General features: G+C 48.8%; 1 non-coding gene across 1 annotated transcript; it reads left to right on the plus strand.

Moving 5' to 3' along the window:
* The first annotated feature begins 16364 nt into the window (after nucleotides 1-16364).
* On the plus strand, nucleotides 16365-16437 carry TRNAM-CAU (transfer RNA methionine (anticodon CAU)). Its single transcript has one exon. It is a non-coding gene; the product is annotated as a tRNA-Met (tRNA).
* Nucleotides 16438-18245: the final 1808 nt, after the last annotated feature.

An 18245-nucleotide genomic window follows, 5' to 3' on the forward strand; every position in this document is an offset into this window, starting at 1 on the left:
GCGGCATGCGATAAGGGATCAGATGAGGCCGCCCAGTCTGAAGTAGGTGTAAGGACATGTGTGAGCGGCAAACATATTAACTGCACAAGGGCACGAATCCCAGCCACGCAGTGTGATTTTTTCCAAACACACTGTGGGTCTGGGATTCATGTCCACCGCTAACCGCATCGGCCAACATGAAATGAGGTCAGAAGACAGGAAGCGCTCACAGCACATGGCCAAGGGATAACAAGAGCGCAGACTCCTGTACAGCAAATAACAATGCTCAGGAAGCTGCGCCCATGCACCAAGGTGTTATTTTCGACACCTGTGCTGCTTTTCTTTAAAAAGACAAGTCACGCCTCCACTACTGTTTTACAGTAGAATGGGCTAAATAGTGTACGTGTTTTATTCAGCGTGTGCAAGGAGCAAAATTAATAGAGCAACCTTTTACTTGTGCAGCATTAATGCTGCACGAGGTGTGGCTCTTGTACCTTGCAACACCTGAGGGGGGTTAAAGGTTACCTTTGAAATTGGTTCAACTAGGCTTCGGCCTACACTCGGCTCCTCTCCTCCTCCTGCTGACCCTGGGCTCTAACACTGCCAGTTTTTGCCCGGACGTGCTAGCTGCACAGAGAAAAACACCAGCCAATGTGTTAGTGGGGTTCAGCACCGCCAGCTGTTCCCCAGCTGTGTAGCCGGCAACGTGACCTGCAAACGCCACGCAGGCACAACAAAAGCTGCCAACAGTGCAGGCTTCGGCATACACTCTGCTCCTCTCCTCCTCCTGCTGACCCTGGGCTCTAACACCACTAGTTTTTGCCCTGAAGTGCTAGCTGCACAGAGAAAAACACCAGCCAATGTGTTAGTGGGGTTCAGCACCGCCAGCTGTTCCCCTGCTGTGTAGCCGGCAACGTGACCTGCAAATGCCACGCAGGCACATGAACTGAAATTAAAGGGACCCTGCCACCCACCCCAAGGTGTTTCTATGTATAACAGCCACCTTGTACAGCAGTACTGCTGCATTTGTACAAGGTGGCTGACTTTGTGTACTTGCCCACGTTTAATTAAACACGGAAAAAATGTGTCTCATTACAGACCATTACAATGTCCCTGAGGTGTGACTTTCCTTTTTAATGACACGCAGCACCCCCCTTGTTAGCGCTGCCCGTCTTCTGACATCTTTGGTTGGCTGGCTGCGGCTGTGCGTCCGCCCTGCCTGAAACCACGCTCCTCGTTGTCTTGCTTATTTTGACTGCGAGGGTGTGATTGATGGGCACGAGCAGTGGATATCTTCGCCTGTCTTTACTCATCTCCTTCCGCCTTCTTCAGAATGTGCGGCCTCATGGCCGCGGCATGCGAGAAGGGATCAGATGAGGCCGCCCAGTCTGATGCAGGTGTAAGGACATGAGGGACAGGCGACAAAATTTACTGCGCAAGGTCATGAATCCCAGCTCTGCAGTGTGACTTTATTAAAAGACACTGCGGGTCTGGGTTTCATGGCCATCGCTAACCGCACCGGCCAACATGAAATGAGGTGAGAAGACAGGCATCGCTCACAGCGCATGGCCAATGGATAACAAGAGCGCAGACTCCTGTACAGCAAATAACTACGCTCAGGAATCTTCGCCCAGCACCTAGGTGTAAATTTTGACACCTGTGCTGCATCTCCTTTTTTTTTTTTTTATCAGATAAATTTTTATTGAACATAATAAATGTTATCTATTCATACAACAAAGTGCATTTGTGTTTTTCATTTTAACAAGAAAATATACCCCTACTCCCCCCTCCCTCCTTCAGATAACCAACCCCAACTTCCCCCCCTCCTCCCCAAGAAGATCATTTTTATTACAGACAAATTGTATTATTAACATTATTTACCACAACCTCTTAATCATTCCCATTTAGCCATGGCTGCCATAGCTTTTGAAAAAACCCCATCCTATTCTTCTTGGTATAAATGCTTTTTTCGAGCTGGACAATATGATTCACCTGTGCGGTAAATTCTCGTCTGGTTGGAGGTTCCTCCCTAATCCAGTATCTCGCAATCACTTTCCTTGCAACGAAGAGCAATCTAGCTATTGCCATTTTGGCAGTTTCATCGGCCGACAACTCCTCCACATACCCAAGTATACAAACCACTGGATCCCTGGGAATCGCACATCCATAAAGCACTCCAATTTGGTTCAACACTGCTACCCAATATGAAAAGAGCCTGGGGCACACCCACAACATGTGGAGCATACCCGCCTCAGTCTGAGTGCACCTAGGGCACTCAGAATCCAATCTCACTCCGGCTTTGAACAACAAGTCGGGTGTCCTATAGACCCTATTAACCACATACAATTGCGAGAGCCTCCCAGGCTCACTCATTGACAATTTAGGTATGTATTCCAGAATAGACCCCCATTTGTCATCGTCTATTTCCCCCAGTTCGGCCTCCCATTTTCCTCTAGCTTTAATCGGGTAATCCTCCAAGAATGTGTGTAGTAAATCCCCATATACTTCCGATATAGCCCCCTTTGTTCCATTGTTATTTAGAATACAGTCTAACATGAGATCTTTCTGAATCACTATGGGCCCCCTCTTCCTCTGTGCCTGAAAAGCGTGCTGAACTCTCCTATATTGATACCATTTTAATCCCGGAAACTGAAATTCCTGCCGAAGCGCATCATAAGATCTAAGACTCCCACTGTGAATCAATTGTCCTAATAGCCTAATACCCTTTTCTCTCCATTCTCCCATTCCTTCCATATGGTTAAATTCTTGAAGAGATGAGTTATCCCAGATAGGTGAAAATTCTGTGAAGCCCCCAATTCCCCTAATACGCTTCAGCATCTGCCATACTCTATGAATTAAATTCATGGTGGGAAAGCCGTTCCCCAATTTCCTAAATAGTCCTGATTCCAGACCCAAACTCAAGGGCCATACCCCGCTAATATGCACCAAACTACTGTGACCCATTTCTTCCACTAACCCTTTCCCCCATCCCCTAAGATGTTGGCTCTGTGCAGCCAGAAAGTATAACCATGGGTTGGGTAACGCAAGCCCCCCCTCATCTTTGGGTCTCTGCAAAGTCTCCTGCCTAATCCTCGGGCTCTTCTTTCCCCACACCAACTCTCCAAACATCGATTTCAGCTTACGGAATGTTCTCATCGGGATCCATACCGGAGAATTATGTAGGACATACAAGATCTGAGGCATCACCACCATCTTAAGGAGATTTACTCTTCCTACCACTGACAAATTTAGCTTACTCCAAGCTGAGATCTTAGTGCGTATCTTAGTTACTAAAGGCTCGAGATTAAGTTCCTCAAATCTAGTTAAGGGAAGAGTTACCTGAATCCCCAAATATTTAAACTGAGTGACCACCCTTAATTTTGTATCTTCTTCCACCTCCCTTGTACAATCCACTTCTCTATCTATCTGCATAACGCTCGATTTGTCCCAATTAATAACTAGCCCTGAAATTTGCCCAAATCTCTCGATTAATGCTATTACATTTCTTAGTGGTTCCCCAGAGCTCTCAAGGAAAAGCAGTATGTCATCTGCATATAAGGCGATTTTTTCCTCCATCTTCCCATATAAAAACCCTTTCCCCATTTGAGACCGTCTGATAGTCGCTGCCAGTGGTTCCACCGCCAAAGCAAATAGCAGCGGGGACAACGGGCACCCCTGCCTTGTACCTCTAAAAAGCTGAAAGCTGTCTGACATCATATTGTTCACCCTGATTTTGGCCACCGGAGAGGAGTATAGGAGTCTCACCCATGACACAAAGACTGGCCCAAACCCACAACGACTCAGCACCGACCACAGGTATTGCCATTCTATACTATCAAAGGCCTTGTGTGCATCGAGGGAAACCACCACTCTCTTGCCAGCATTATCAGCCGGTATTTGCATATTAAGAAATAGCCTTCTCAAGTTAATGGCAGTTGATTTATTAGGCATAAAGCCTGATTGGTCCAAATGAACCACTTTTTCTATCACCCGGGTCAGCCTGTTCGCCAGGGCCTTAGCCAGAATCTTGACATCTGTCGTTAGGAGTGATATCGGCCTATATGACTCCGGCAATCTTGGGTTCTTGTCTGGTTTGGGGATGACCACAATAATGGCCTCCCTCATGGAATCAGGCAATATACCCCTCTCCAGTGACTCCTCAAAGACCTCCAACAACTGAGCCATCAGCTCCTCAGCAAAGTTGCCGTATAGTTCGACAGGAATGCCGTCCGCCCCCGGCGCCTTCCCTCCCGCCATGGACCTCAAGGCCCCCTCCAATTCCTCCACCGTAAACGGCCTATCCAACCAGTCTCTATCCTCTGTCTCTATTCTAGGCAAGTCTGCCACCTCTAAAAACCTGTCAATTTCTTCTTCTCCCTGTTCCAATCGTGATGTATATAGTTTGCTGTAAAAACCCTTAAATCCTTCCATAATTTGGGCCCCCTGTGTAACAATACTGCCATTTTCCAATTCTAGGGCATGTACATGTGCCGATTCCCTTTGCGCCGATGCCACCACCGACAGCAGATGCCCCACTTTCTCTCCCTCCGCATAAAATGCCTCTCTTTGGAAATTCCTTGTCCTTTCTGCTCTACGTAAGTGTAACTTATTCACCTCCTCCTGAGCCTTCTTCATACGTTTTATGGTGTCCTGTGAGCGCAGATCATTCAATGCAGCCTCCGCTACCTTCAATTCTTCCATTATCGCTTTATCAGATTCCCTTGTTCGTGTTTTGTGCCTAGATATCTCTCTAAATAATATCCCCCTCAAGAATGCCTTCATGGTATCCCACACCACATATTTCGCTGCACTACCTTTATTAATTTGAAAGAACTCCTCCAGCTCCTCCCCTATCTTTCCCATATCCAGAATTTGCAACCAGAAAGGGTTAATTTTCCACCCCCGCTTAGCTATCTCCCCCTGGCTTTCAATTTTCAGTGTTACCACAAGCGGACTATGGTCCGAGACTACCCTAGCCATATATGCCACCTCCTCCACTAGCCCGTCCATTCCTTCATTGCCCAGGGCCAAATCGATGCGAGACAACGAGCCATGTGTCGCCGAATAGCAGGAAAAGCAGTATGTGTCAATGTTACGGACTCTCCACAGATCCCTCCATGCTACTTCTTTCAAATAACTACCAAACGCTGTCTCATTCCCTTCCGCCCTCAGCTGTGCGTGTTGACCCTTATCCCAGTGATCGTTAATAATGTTATTGACATCTCCCAATATAAGCAAAGGAACTCCTCCCCATCTACCGGCTATATTAAGAATTTCCTGCAGTTTTTTCCCCGAGTACGGTGGAGGAATATATACCGACACTACACATATCAGTTTAGCGAATACTTTACACACTAGGAATACATATTGTCCATCACTGTCTATCGTCACCTCCACCTCCTCAAACGGTACGTTCGTGTGCACCAGAATCGACACCCCTCTAGCATAGTTCGAGAACGTCGCATGGTACGCCCTCCTCACCCATCTTTTATGCAGTATATCCACTTTTTCTTTTACTAAATGGGTTTCCTGAAGGCATATCAGCGAGGGCCTCTGTTTCAAGATATATTGCAAAATCGCCGTACGCTTTGTATTGTTTGATAGACCTCTAATGTTCCAGCTCAAAATTTTAACTTTATCTCCCATCATATTGCCAAACAATGAAAATATTCTTCTCCCATCCTTTGATCTTCTTCCCCCCTCCCCTAAACTGACCCCTCCCCCCCAAACCTCCCCCCCATCCCTCATTATTACAAATTAACCTAAACCTTACCTCTCCCTCCCTCAATAACCTCCTCCCTCACAAAACTCCTACTCCCTCTCTATATGAGAAAAAGGGGAACGTACTAACACTCCTACCAGTGACTTAGAATCCGACACTCACCCACAGTAAATTTCCCACTATTCAACAGTCGTTCCCCTCCCCCCGCCCATCTGAAACATAATGTAAAAACAGTTGCGCCGCCGAACACAACCAAAGCGCACTAGTCCTTCAAAACAAGTTACTCCAGTATTCTGTCACAGTGAACCCGTAGCTCAGTTAATTCTGTCAGATGAACACTTTAGACAGAAAATCACTCCTGATCCTCCTCAGCGGTTCCCTTCCGCTTCAATACGCTTCGCGTTCAGATCCAACCAGTGTGACACTTCCTCAGGGCTCTGGAAAAAGTGGACCTTATCCATAGCCACCACGCGTAGTTTTGCCGGATACAGCATAGAATAAGCCAGGCCCAGTTCACGCAGACGTCTTTTAGTCTCTCCAAACTTCATCCTAAGCCTCTGCACAATTGTGGAATAGTCAGGATAGATGGATACTCGATTTCCATCGATGGTTAATTCCTCCATATTCCTGGCCTTCCTCATCAGAATATCTCGGTCTCTATAATTCAGGATTTTAGCCAGAAAGGTCCTTGGAGGGGATCCAGGGGGCAAAGGTCTGGACGGCACCCTGTGCGCTCTTTCAACCGCGAATAACTTAGTGAGACTATCTCCTCCCACCTTAGTTTTCAACCATGTTTCAATAAATTCCGTGGGGTTGTTTCCTTCTGCCTTTTCAGGCACACCAACAATTCTCAAGTTATTCCTACGTGAGCGGTTCTCCAGATCGTCAGTTTTAAGCTCCAACTCTGAAATGCGCTGGATGTATTTTTTCTCCCTTTTAGTCATTTCGGCAATTTGGTCCTCCGCTCCCCCTACACGTTCCTCTAACAGTTCAACTCTCCCCTCCATTTTGTGCATGGCTGAGCGAAACGAGGAGACCTCCCCCTTCAGGCCATCCACCTGAGCAGTTAGGGTTGTTAAAGCAGTCTTGCAAGACAATATAGCAGAGAAAATGTCCCTCAGGGTCGGCTCCGCAGCCTCATCAATACATACAGTTCCCAGCTGTGCTGCACAATCCAGGGCCAGCCCAGCCCCCTTATCTAGTGGGGCATTGCTTATGGCTGGTGTTATGGTGAGTGCTATGCAGGATTCGCTCTCCACCACCTCCCTCTGTGCCCCAGCCTGCTCACCCGTCTGCTCCACTGAGTCTACTGCTCCTCCTGTCACCTCTCCTTCAGCTCCTTGCATCATCCGTCCTGCCTCCTCTGTTCTGGCAAACTGCTCCAGCTTTGCTAGTATTTCTAGCCGCTTCTGGTAAGCAGCGCCTGCCTTTGCCGCCTCCTCCGCTGCGCTGTCGGCGCCATCTTGGGAGCGCGTGCAGCCGGCCACCCCGGCTTCTTTCTGCCTTTTGCGCGTCATTTTCCCCCGGCTCCTGCAGCGCGCTTTTCGCTCTCCCTGCTCCCCGGCCACTCAGGAGCTGCTCCTCCGGTGTTTGGCGTTCGGCGGCGCCTTCAGAATCACTTAAATCTCCGTTCGGGCAGCGGGAGAGGTCCGGCAAGCGTCCTCTCACATCTCCTGCTAGGCCACACCCCGTGCTGCATCTCCTTAAAAAGACAAGTCACGCCTCCACTACTGTTTGACAGTATAATGGGCTAAATAGTGTACGTGTTTTATTCAGCGTGTGCAAGGAGCAAAATTAAGAGAGCAACCTTTTACTTGTGCAGCATTAATGATGCACAAGGTGTGGCTCTTGTACCTTGCAACACCTGAGGGGGGGTTAAAGGTTACCTTTGAAATTGGTTCAACTAGGCTTCGGCCTACACTCTGCTCCCCCTACCCTTTGCTCCAACACCGCTAGTTGGGGCTGTAGGAAGACAATGTTTGATAGGCAAAGCATCCGGGTTCCAGCACCGCAAGCTGGTTCTCGGCAGTGTTTTTGTCCTCTCCTGTGGGCCTTGGGGTCCACCACCTGGTTCCAGCACCGTCAGCTGGTTCCGGGCCGAGCCTTTGGCTTAGGTGCCTCCTCCTGGGTATCCGAGTTCCGCCAACGCCAGGCGGCCCTTGGTAGTGCTTTTAAGCGCGGGCACCTACAGCTTAGTAACCGGGTTCCAGCACCGTCAGCTGTTCCTTGGTCGTGCCATTGGCTCTTGCACACTGGGGCAACGCATCTGGGTTCCAGCACCGCCAGCTGGTTCTCGGCAGTGTTTTTGTCACAGGTACTCCCTCGTGCCAAACCTGGTTTCAGCACCGTCAGCTGTTTCCGGGTTGTGTCAAGCTCACTGAGACGCCTATGCTTGCCCCGTCGTGGTGCGGTCGGGTTAGCCAACTCCAGGGTGCCTCCAGTTTAGGAGCTTCCTATGTGGGCTGCGTGAACTGGTAGTCAAGGCTGGTTCTGTAGTGCCAGTAGGCCCAGCTCCCCCTGTAGGACTGTTGGGGTTCGGTAACTGCGGCTGCCTCGCGGCCTAGCTGTTCTCTCCTCTCCTGTGGGCTTTGGGGTCCACCACTTGGTTCCAGCACCGTCAGCTGGTTCCGGGCCGAGCCTTTGGCTTAGGTGCCTCCTCCTGGGTATCCGAGTTCCGCCAACGCCAGGCGGTCCTTGGTAGTGCTTTTAAGCGCGGGCACCTACAGCTTAGTAACCGGGTTCCAGCACCGTCAGCTGGTCCTCGGTCGTGCCATTGGCTCTTGCACACTGGGGCAACGCATCTGGGTTCCAGCAACGCCAGCTGGTTCTCGGCAGTGTTTTTGACACAGGTACTCCCTCGTGCCAAGCCTGGTTTCAGCACCGTCAGCTGTTTCCGGGTTGTGTCAAGCTCACTGAGACGCCTATGCTTGCCCCGTCGTGGTGCTGTCGGGTTAGCCAACTCCAGGGTGCCTCCAGTTTAGGAGCTTCCTATGTGGGCTGCGTGAACTGGTAGTCAAGGCTGGTTCTGTAGTGCCAGTAGGCCCAGCTCCCCCTGTAGGACTGTTGGGGTTCGGTAACTGCGGCTGCCTCGCGGCCTAGCTGTTCTCTCCTCTCCTGTGGGCTTTGGGGTCCACCACCTGGTTCCAGCACCGTCAGCTGGTTCCGGGCCGAGCCTTTGGCTTAGGTGCCTCCTCCTGGGTATCCGAGTTCCGCCAACGCCAGGCGGTCCTTGGTAGTGCTTTTAAGCGCGGGCACCTACAGCTTAGTAACCGGGTTCCAGCACCGTCAGCTGGTCCTCGGTCGTGCCATTGGCTCTTGCACACTGGGGCAACGCATCTGGGTTCCAGCAACGCCAGCTGGTTCTCGGCAGTGTTTTTGACACAGGTACTCCCTCGTGCCAAGCCTGGTTTCAGCACCGTCAGCTGTTTCCGGGTTGTGTCAAGCTCACTGAGACGCCTATGCTTGCCCCGTCGTGGTGCTGTCGGGTTAGCCAACTCCAGGGTGCCTCCAGTTTAGGAGCTTCCTATGTGGGCTGCGTGAACTGGTAGTCAAGGCTGGTTCTGTAGTGCCAGTAGGCCCAGCTCCCCCTGTAGGACTGTTGGGGTTCGGTAACTGCGGCTGCCTCGCGGCCTAGCTGTTCTCTCCTCTCCTGTGGGCCTTCGGGTCCACCTCCTGGTTCCAGCACCGTCAGCTGGTTCCGGGCCGAGCCTTTGGCTTAGGTGCCTCCTCCTGGGTATCCGAGTTCCGCCAACGTCAGGCGGTCCTTGGTAGTGCTTTTAAGCGCGGGCACCTACAGCTTAGTAACCAGGTTCCAGCACCGTCAGCTGGTCCTCGGTCGTGCCATTGGCTCTTGCACACTGGGGCAACGCATCTGGGTTCCAGCAACGCCAGCTGGTTCTCGGCAGTGTTTTTGACACAGGTACTCCCTCGTGCCAAGCCTGGTTTCAGCACCGTCAGCTGTTTCCGGGTTGTGTCAAGCTCACTGAGACGCCTATGCTTGCCCCGTCGTGGTGCTGTCGGGTTAGCCAACTCCAGGGTGCCTCCAGTTTAGGAGCTTCCTATGTGGGCTGCGTGAACTGGTAGTCAAGGCTGGTTCTGTAGTGCCAGTAGGCCCAGCTCCCCCTGTAGGACTGTTGGGGTTCGGTAACTGCGGCTGCCTCGCGGCCTAGCTGTTCTCTCCTCTCCTGTGGGCCTTCAGGTCCACCACCTGGTTCCAGCACCGTCAGCTGGTTCTCGGCAGTGTCTTTTGCTCTTGTACCTTCTGCTCCCCATCCTGGTTCCAGTACCGTCAGCTGGTTCCGGGCAGAGCCTTTGGCTTAGGTGCCTCCTTCTGGGTATCCAAGTTCCACCAACGTCAGGTGGTCCTTGGTAGTGCTTTCAGGCACGGGTACCTCCTGCTTAGTAACCGGGTTCCAGTAACGTCAGCTGGTCCTCGGTAGTTCCATTGGCTCTTGGACCTTCGGCTACCCATCCGGGTTCCAGTACCGTCAGCTGGTTCTCGGCAGTGTCTTTTGCTCTTGTACCTTCTGCTCCCCATCCTGGTTCCAGCACCGTCAGCTGGTTCCGAGCAGAGCCTTTGGCTTAGGTGCCTCCTTCTGGGTATCCGAGTTCCGCCAACGTCAGGCGGTCCTTGGTAGTGCTTTTTAGCATGGGTACCTCCTGCTTAGTAACCGGGTTCCAGTAACGTCAGCTGGTCCTCGGTAGTTCCATAGGCTCTTGAACCTTCGGGTAGCCATCCGAGTTCCAGTTCCATCAGCTGGTTCTTGGCATTTTCTCAGCCTTCTTGTACCTTCTGCTACATTTCCAAGTTGAAGACCCTAAAGTCGACGACCCGGAAGACCACCCCGATGACGACGACGACGACGGCGGAGACGACGACGGCGGAGACGACGACGGCTGAGACAACTACGGCGGAGATGACGACACTGGAGACGACGACCCTGGAGACGACGACATGGAAGACCGAGAAGCAGAAGAACAAGAGGCTGCAGAACAAAGAGCAGAAGAACATTAAGCATAAGACTTAATATCAGAGCAAAAGATATTATCTAAATTATATGCAGAAGAAGACTAAGCAGTGTATGGGGGTGAGTCCGTTCCTCCTCGTGGTGCCCCTGGATAAAGCCTGATGCTGCAGGCCAAACTGAACGTGGACAAATGTAACTTATGTGACTGGCAGAACAGAAGGTGTAATCTTCCAACTTTTATAGATAACAACTACGGGAATGCCTGTCACAAATGAGAATATGATGAAGAAGTAGAATAGGAAGAATAATAACAGTGGAATAAAAAGAATATGTAGAATAGGAAGAATAATAATAGTTGAATAAAATGAATATGAAGAATGTAATAAAAAAAAAAAAAAAAAGGTAAAGGATGAAGAAGAAGATGAATAAGGTGAAGAAGAAGTTGATGTCAAAGATGCTGATGATGATGAAGATGAAAGTGTGGGAAAAGAAAAAAAAAAAAAGAAAAAAAGAAGGGGAAGGGCGTGGAATAGTGAAACATCAATATCTGACAAAATAAAAAAAAAATTTACATAGTCAATATCTTTGTCACTCCGAACGTCTTAAAAAAAACCAAAAAACATGCTATTCTATTTGATTGGGATAAACCTCTATGACTTTAATGTCTCCGCCACCTCCCCAAATACATCCGGCATTATTCTTAGTTGTTTTCCTTCATGTAGAATGAACCTACAAGGCAAGAAAGGGTTTATTTTAATTCCGATATTTTGGTCCCATTGACTTGCATTGGGATCGGGTATCGGTATCGGCGATATCCGATATTTTTTGAATATCGGCCGATCCTATCCGATACCGATACTTTCCGATATCGGAAGGTATCGCTCAACACTAGTTATAGTACATGGCTTACAAGTTAGCTTAAGAAAGGGAAATATGCATATTAGTCGTAGGAACTAGTGTACAGGTTTGCATACAGTTAATGTTTGGGACCAGTCCAACATGGATAGAGATAGTTTTAGTAAGAGTTTAAGGCCAGAGAGCATGATAAATGTGCATTGTTCTGGCAGTATGAGAACATTGGCAACTTTTTTCAGCTTACATTCCTGTAACATTCGGGGTCTACAGACCAAACTAGGCACTGGGAGGATGACTGCCTTATTTCCTTCCAACAAGTGTAAATGTGACACTGGGGACTAAGCTCTACCTGTGGGGAGCTATGCCATCTAAGCTATGTTACCATCGGCCCCCTTTAAGCAGCGTTGGCCATCTCTGGCCGAATACCGCAGGTAGCGTCATGAACATTACTACATTAAACTTTATTCCCATTTACATTAACCCCCTTTTACTGGATGCCCAGGGCCATGGACCGGGTCACTGCCGCCGTGACCACCCCATTAAGAACAGAATCGGCCGGGTACCGAGTATTCCAAGGTCCTAGCAGGCAACTTGGCGTCACGAATAGGATATGTACCCAGCATCGCCGGGTGCTGTGTGCCATAGACTTTATTGGACTGTGTAATTGCTGCCATTACAGCACCACGTGGCGCGCAGGAAGCAGAAGGGGCGAGCCATCGTGGGCATCACCCAGAAGAAAGAGCATGAAGTGAAGCTCTGGCGCAGAGGAAAAGTAGGAAGCCTTGACTTAGAGACTAGAAGGAGTTCTTCCAGCCCGCCGGTGGAGCAGCAGCTGATCAAGGTAACAGAACCCCAGGCATAGCTGAGGTTAACTAGGGTTGGAGGAATATGTCCAATCTGGACAGAGATTCAGCGGCGGCCGCAGCCCCCATGGTGCCACGGGATTCAGTGGTGGCAGCCACAGACCCCATAGTACAGCAGAATCCAGATGCAGGCACAGCCGCAGCCTCTAGAGTGCCGCAAGAATTGGCGACCGCTGCCGCAGTTCCCTTAATGCCATTATCAATGCCGTACATACCGAGAGCTGCCTGATTACCACAATACTCAAGGGAGTCTCACACCCTGAGCAATTTTAAAGAGAGACTCTGCCGTTTGTTCAAAGTGAACCCCCTGTCTGAGGAGCAAAAAGTCAACATCCTTATTGGTAAGTTAACTGGTGTGGCCCAGAGGGAAGTTAAAGTTCTAGCAGGACACTGATAAAGGGACTGTCAAACAAATTTTGGCCGGGCTGAAGGACACCTTTGATACCCAAACTGCAGGAGAAATAAAAATGAGATTCTTTGGGTACAAACAAAGGGTGCAGGACAGTATACGGGACTATGCTCTTAACCTCCAAGACGCGCTGTGGGCTGTGAAGCAGGTTGACCCTGACAGCGTGCAAGATGAAGATAAGTTGCTAACAGAACAGTTTATGGAGGGACTCCTGTCTAACACCCCAAGGACGCAGCTGCGCATTATAGCTCTACAAAATCCTGGCCTGGTCTTTGCACACTTTAAAGATAGGGCCATCCGGGTGCTGCATGAACGAAATCCCAGCCTTATAGCACCCCCTAGGCGCCCAGCAGTTACATACCCCCAGGTAGCGGCATCCTTTCCACAGATCCTCATGGAAGTCGATGCGTAGACCTTAGCTAATGACCGTGCTGCAGAACTACGTCTCAAGGTCCAGGAGATGACCAAAAGTGTGGCTGCATTAACCAAAACAGTCCATGCAAGTGTCCCCAAAGGAGAAGTTCCAGCTGGCTTCCAATCCAGAAGGATGCAGGCCTGAGGACCTGCCCTGGAAAAGGAAGTAAAAGGGTTATTAATGTGATGTTTTCCACTTGAAAAATGTTTGTCACTTCTGATATGTTTGCACTTGTGTTATGTAACATTAAAGAAAAGGAAAGAAAAGCTTGATGTTTTACCTGTTGTTTGTTTGTAATTGTTCATGTTTTCTTTATGTTTTTCCCAGTCCGGGAGTATTGGATTTAACTAGGGGGAATGTGACACCCCAGGAATCCGGCTGCCACATTGGTATTGCCTGCCTCTCGGAGAGGGTGATGCCATGCCTGGAAGTGAGGAGGATCCCCTTAGCAGGTAACACTTACATACAACACTTTTCTCACTTCAGGCCAGAAGGGGGAGCTCCAGACCAGTTTCAGGGTAGCTTCCCTAGATATTCTGGCTGGAGGAGGAGTTAGAGCAGATTGTAGGAGACAGTGAAGGGAGAAGGAAGCATGTGAGGAGAGAGAAACTGGAGTGGAGCAGCGACTGGGCTCCCTCCAGGTTTAAGCACAAGAACCCAGATGCCGGGAGTCCGAGGCTATGTGGGAACTGTATGCCCCACAGCAGAAACCGGCGGGCAGGAGATTCCAAGTCTCCTGGCCACAATTACACCTGAAGGCGCAGCAGCAGATTAGAGCCCGGAGTCACCACGAGAGAGGGACATCTGTAAAAGGCTCGAGTTGCCTGCCATGCGGGTAGAGTCCCACCTGAGGGATGGATTGAGAGAGGACCTTGTAAGTCTCCGGCAGCATGGGAAAGAGAATACAGCGCAGAAAGGAAAGCTTCCAACCCCACCTGGCTAGGGGGATTCTGAACCGCTTCCAGGCTGCCCAGATTTCAAGATCACTTGTAACCTGTGCCTTGGACTGCAATTTCATCTGTAAAAGGTAAAGAGACTGCAAATCCCATGCCTTCCGATTCTTTCCTGCACCTCCACACCCATCATCCCTTAACAACCACATCGGGAGCCCTAGGGGCTAAGCTCTACCATCTAAGCTGCGTTACCATCTGCCCCAGAGGACCACAGGTGGCATCAAGAACATTACTACATTAGACTTTATTCCCATTTACATTAACCCCCTTTTACTGGATGCCCAGGGCCATGGAAAGGGTCACTGCCACCATTACCACCCCTATAAGAACAGAACCGGCCCAGTACTGAGTATCCCATGGTCCTAGTGGGCACTCCATAAGCGGGATGGGGAACCGCGAGAGGTAGACGGGACGGGTCTTGAAAATATGAACAGAAGATCTCAGGGGCTGAAGGGATAGTTCAGACTGAACAAACGGAGAACATGAAAACATTCTGTGCTTTGTCATCCATTGAACTCGGACTGTTAAAGGGAATCTGTCACCCCAAAAATCGTATATGAGCTAAGGCCACTGGCATCAGGAGCTTATCTACAGCATTCTGTAATGCTGTAGATAAGCCCCCGATGTAACCTGAAAGGTAAGAAAAACAGGTTAGATTGTACTCACCCAGGGGCGGTCCCGCTGTATTCCGGTCCGATGGGCATCACGGTCTGGCGCCTTCCATCTTCATACGATGACGTCCTCTTCTTGTCTTCCTGCTGCGGCTCCGGCGTACTTTGTCTGCCCTCAAACTACTGCAGTGCGCAGGTGCCGGGAAAGGTCAGATAGGCCCGGCGCCTGCGCACTACAGTACTTTGCTCTGCCCTCAACAGGGCAGACAAAGTACGCCTGTGCTGGAGCCGCGATAGGAAGACAGGAGGACGACGTCATCGTATGAAGATAGGAGGCGCCGTTCCCGGACCACAACGCCCATCGGACCCGAAACGAACCGGGACCGCCCCTGGGTGGTATTACCTGTTTTTCTTACTTTTCAGGTTACATCTGGGGCTTATCTGCAGCATCACAGAATGCTGTAGATAAGCCCCTGATGCCGGTGGCCTTAGCTCATATACTATTTTTGGTGTGACAGATTCCCTTTAAGTAAGGTTGAACTGGTTGAGAAGAAGGGACTGTCCCCTGATTTATGTGTGACTGTTCTTGGATCCGTAAACCTGGAGACAGCAGAGACCTGTGGCCAAAAAGTGAGTGTTCTGCATTACACACACTGCACATACAGACTGAGGCACTTTTTACTGGTAAGGAACCAGGGTGACGGGAGGCAGCTCCTCAACCATGACTATCACTCTGTGCACCATACAGCAGAAAGATTTGTGCCAAGTTTAATATACTGTACAGCATGCGCAATTTTGGTAAATTTATCTAAATAAAAGACTAACAAAAGGATAGCAGAAGTAAAAAAAATGCCAGCAAACAGTCTCTACATGATAACTTTTGTGCAAATTATGTCAGAATTTTGGAATGCTTAGCAGTACATCTTGCCCATTATTTCGCTGTTTTGGTGCATTTAATGGTCATTTTTTGTTGTTTTTTTTCTTGAGTTTTGTCTGTCTAAAGGCGACAGTGTGAAAATGCTCTTACACCTTGCAGGTATGCAGGCTTTGGTTTTGCTGTATTTTGTACAAACAGGCTCCAGTTTCTGAGCTAAGCGTTTCATCTATATAGCTTTCCATGGGTGGGTGTCTCAATGACATTATTTGACACATGGTAAGATTTTAATAATAGAGACCGGTTAGGACCGTCCCGATGGGAACACCTTGACGTGGTGGGATGGCTTTTGTGCTATTTGATCAAAATAGCATTAACTAAGCATCCAATGTTATTTACACATACTATTACTGTTTACTTAGTTACTTGCTGTAGGGTTTATGCTCATTTTTTTATTTTTGGGGGGGGTTTCTCAAGTTTAATATACTGTACAACATACACAAGTTTGATAAATTTATCTAGAAAAAAAAACATTAACAAGTTCAAATAATTCCAGCAAATAATTTCTGCATGATAACTTTGTGCAAATTCTAGTCTATTTAGCAGTGCATATTCCCCATTATTTGCTGATTTCGGTGTATGAAAATGCTGAAATATGAACCAAATTGTCCGAAAACTGTGTTGTAGACAATGGCCACCAAAGCAGAAAATCAGTTGCCTCGTTAGCGCAGTAGGTAGCGCGTCAGTCTCATAATCTGAAGGTCGTGAGTTCGATCCTCACACGGGGCAAGTTTTTTTTTTTTTTTTTTTAAAGCTATTTCAGTAAATGGAAAGGACTTTTAATTTTGTTTTAGACCTTGGTAGATATTACATTATTTTCATACTCTGAAGGACCTTGGACATTGGAATAAAATTACATTCTGTTCCTATATATAGCTGATATTTTGCTGCAATTTCCCTGCACACAATCTGATTATAGATTAGGAAGTACTTTAATCCTTTGGTGCAATTTCATAGAAATATACATGACATGAGAGGTTACTGTTACCTCTAGTGCTGCATATTTGTGGATATTGACATATTGTACATATATTAAATGTGGGTTTTTATTGTGGATATCACCTGAAATGTTGTTAAAGCTTGTTCCATATGAGAAGACAATTCATGCTGCCACACTATCACCACCATAGATGCTACAGAGGGAATCTTCCATGTTCTCAACAGTTTCCCTGGTGGTCTAGTGGTTAGGATTTGGCTGTTTTGTTGTAAATTAACACCATTAATTTACACCAATTGCAAGCTATGGTATGATTCCTTTTCTAGCAAGTCAAACATGTTTATTGGGTTATGCCTCCTTGTGAATGAAAATTCAGGATTACAAACTTGTAGGGGCAGAAAGAGAGGGAGAGGGGTTTTGTCTACCAAACGTGCTGAAGTTACTAGTCACCAAAGTAGTGGGGGACAGAGCTATCTTTCCTTGGTTGCAGATTTTGCTATTCACTGCTTTATTTAAAGGTCAAACAGAGTAAGCAATGACTGACAGCACTCGCAATCTTGGGGCGCCCGTTCAACATCCAGGGAACCGTCCCGGATATAGTCCAACCAAAGATGAATAGAAAGAACAGCGCTCCATCCGGGTGTAAATTTTCTTAGAAAAATATTTATTTAAGCCATAATCCAGCAACGTTTCGACCGATATACGGTCTTTGTCAAGCATACAATACATCAAGGGCAGCCATCTTAAATAGTATGGGTGCCACACAGTGCACCAATCACCATCAACACCGCCCCCTCACACATAATAGATAACTCCTAGAAAAAGCAGACATCAGTGTTCCATATATACATCTAACACAAATATACAATCTTATAGTATATAAAAAGTAACATAATGCCGCATAGATGCAAAGATCGTCCTGTGTTTATCCTGAATTCTTACGGTGCTCCTTCCTGTGTATCCATTCCCATGGGAACATCTAGCCAATCGCAAGGTCCAGTATCGGTACGACCATGTCTCCGGGAGCGATCATCCAATCGTATCCTCTAATGCATATAATCCCGCAGAGGTCACCCAGTTAGCACCAATAATCCATGCCGGCACAATCTATTACCCTTTCCGGGTCAGCGGATTCCCCAGTAGAAGCGCATAGAACCGCGCAGCCGCACAAGCGCTGGGGAGAGACAACGCCCCCGGCCATAGCGGCGATCAGCCCACCGGACATACCGCGCACGCGCAGCAACACAAGCACCCAGAGCCCAGGTGTCATATGTGTGCGCAGGCGCATCACGCCAGTGACCAGACACCGCCACAGACCCAAAGCAGCCGCCCATTCCCGTGTCCTAGATGCGCAGAACCCACCATATGTGCACACTATCGGCGGGTGCATAGAAGGCAACAGCGATGGTGCGCAGGCGCATCACAGCCAGGGTGAGCTCAAAAAAGAGCTCATCCCATGTGCTGGACACGGAAGCGCAACCCTCGCAAGAGACACTAACACACACCCAGCAGGCGTAGGAATCATACAGGGAATATCATACCTATGAAAACAATAAGACCCATAGGAAAACCATAACAGTCACATTGCGTAAAGGCAGGA

Source organism: Ranitomeya imitator, chromosome 4 (assembly GCF_032444005.1).
Source record: "Ranitomeya imitator isolate aRanImi1 chromosome 4, aRanImi1.pri, whole genome shotgun sequence".
Taxonomy (NCBI): Eukaryota; Metazoa; Chordata; class Amphibia; order Anura; family Dendrobatidae; genus Ranitomeya; species Ranitomeya imitator.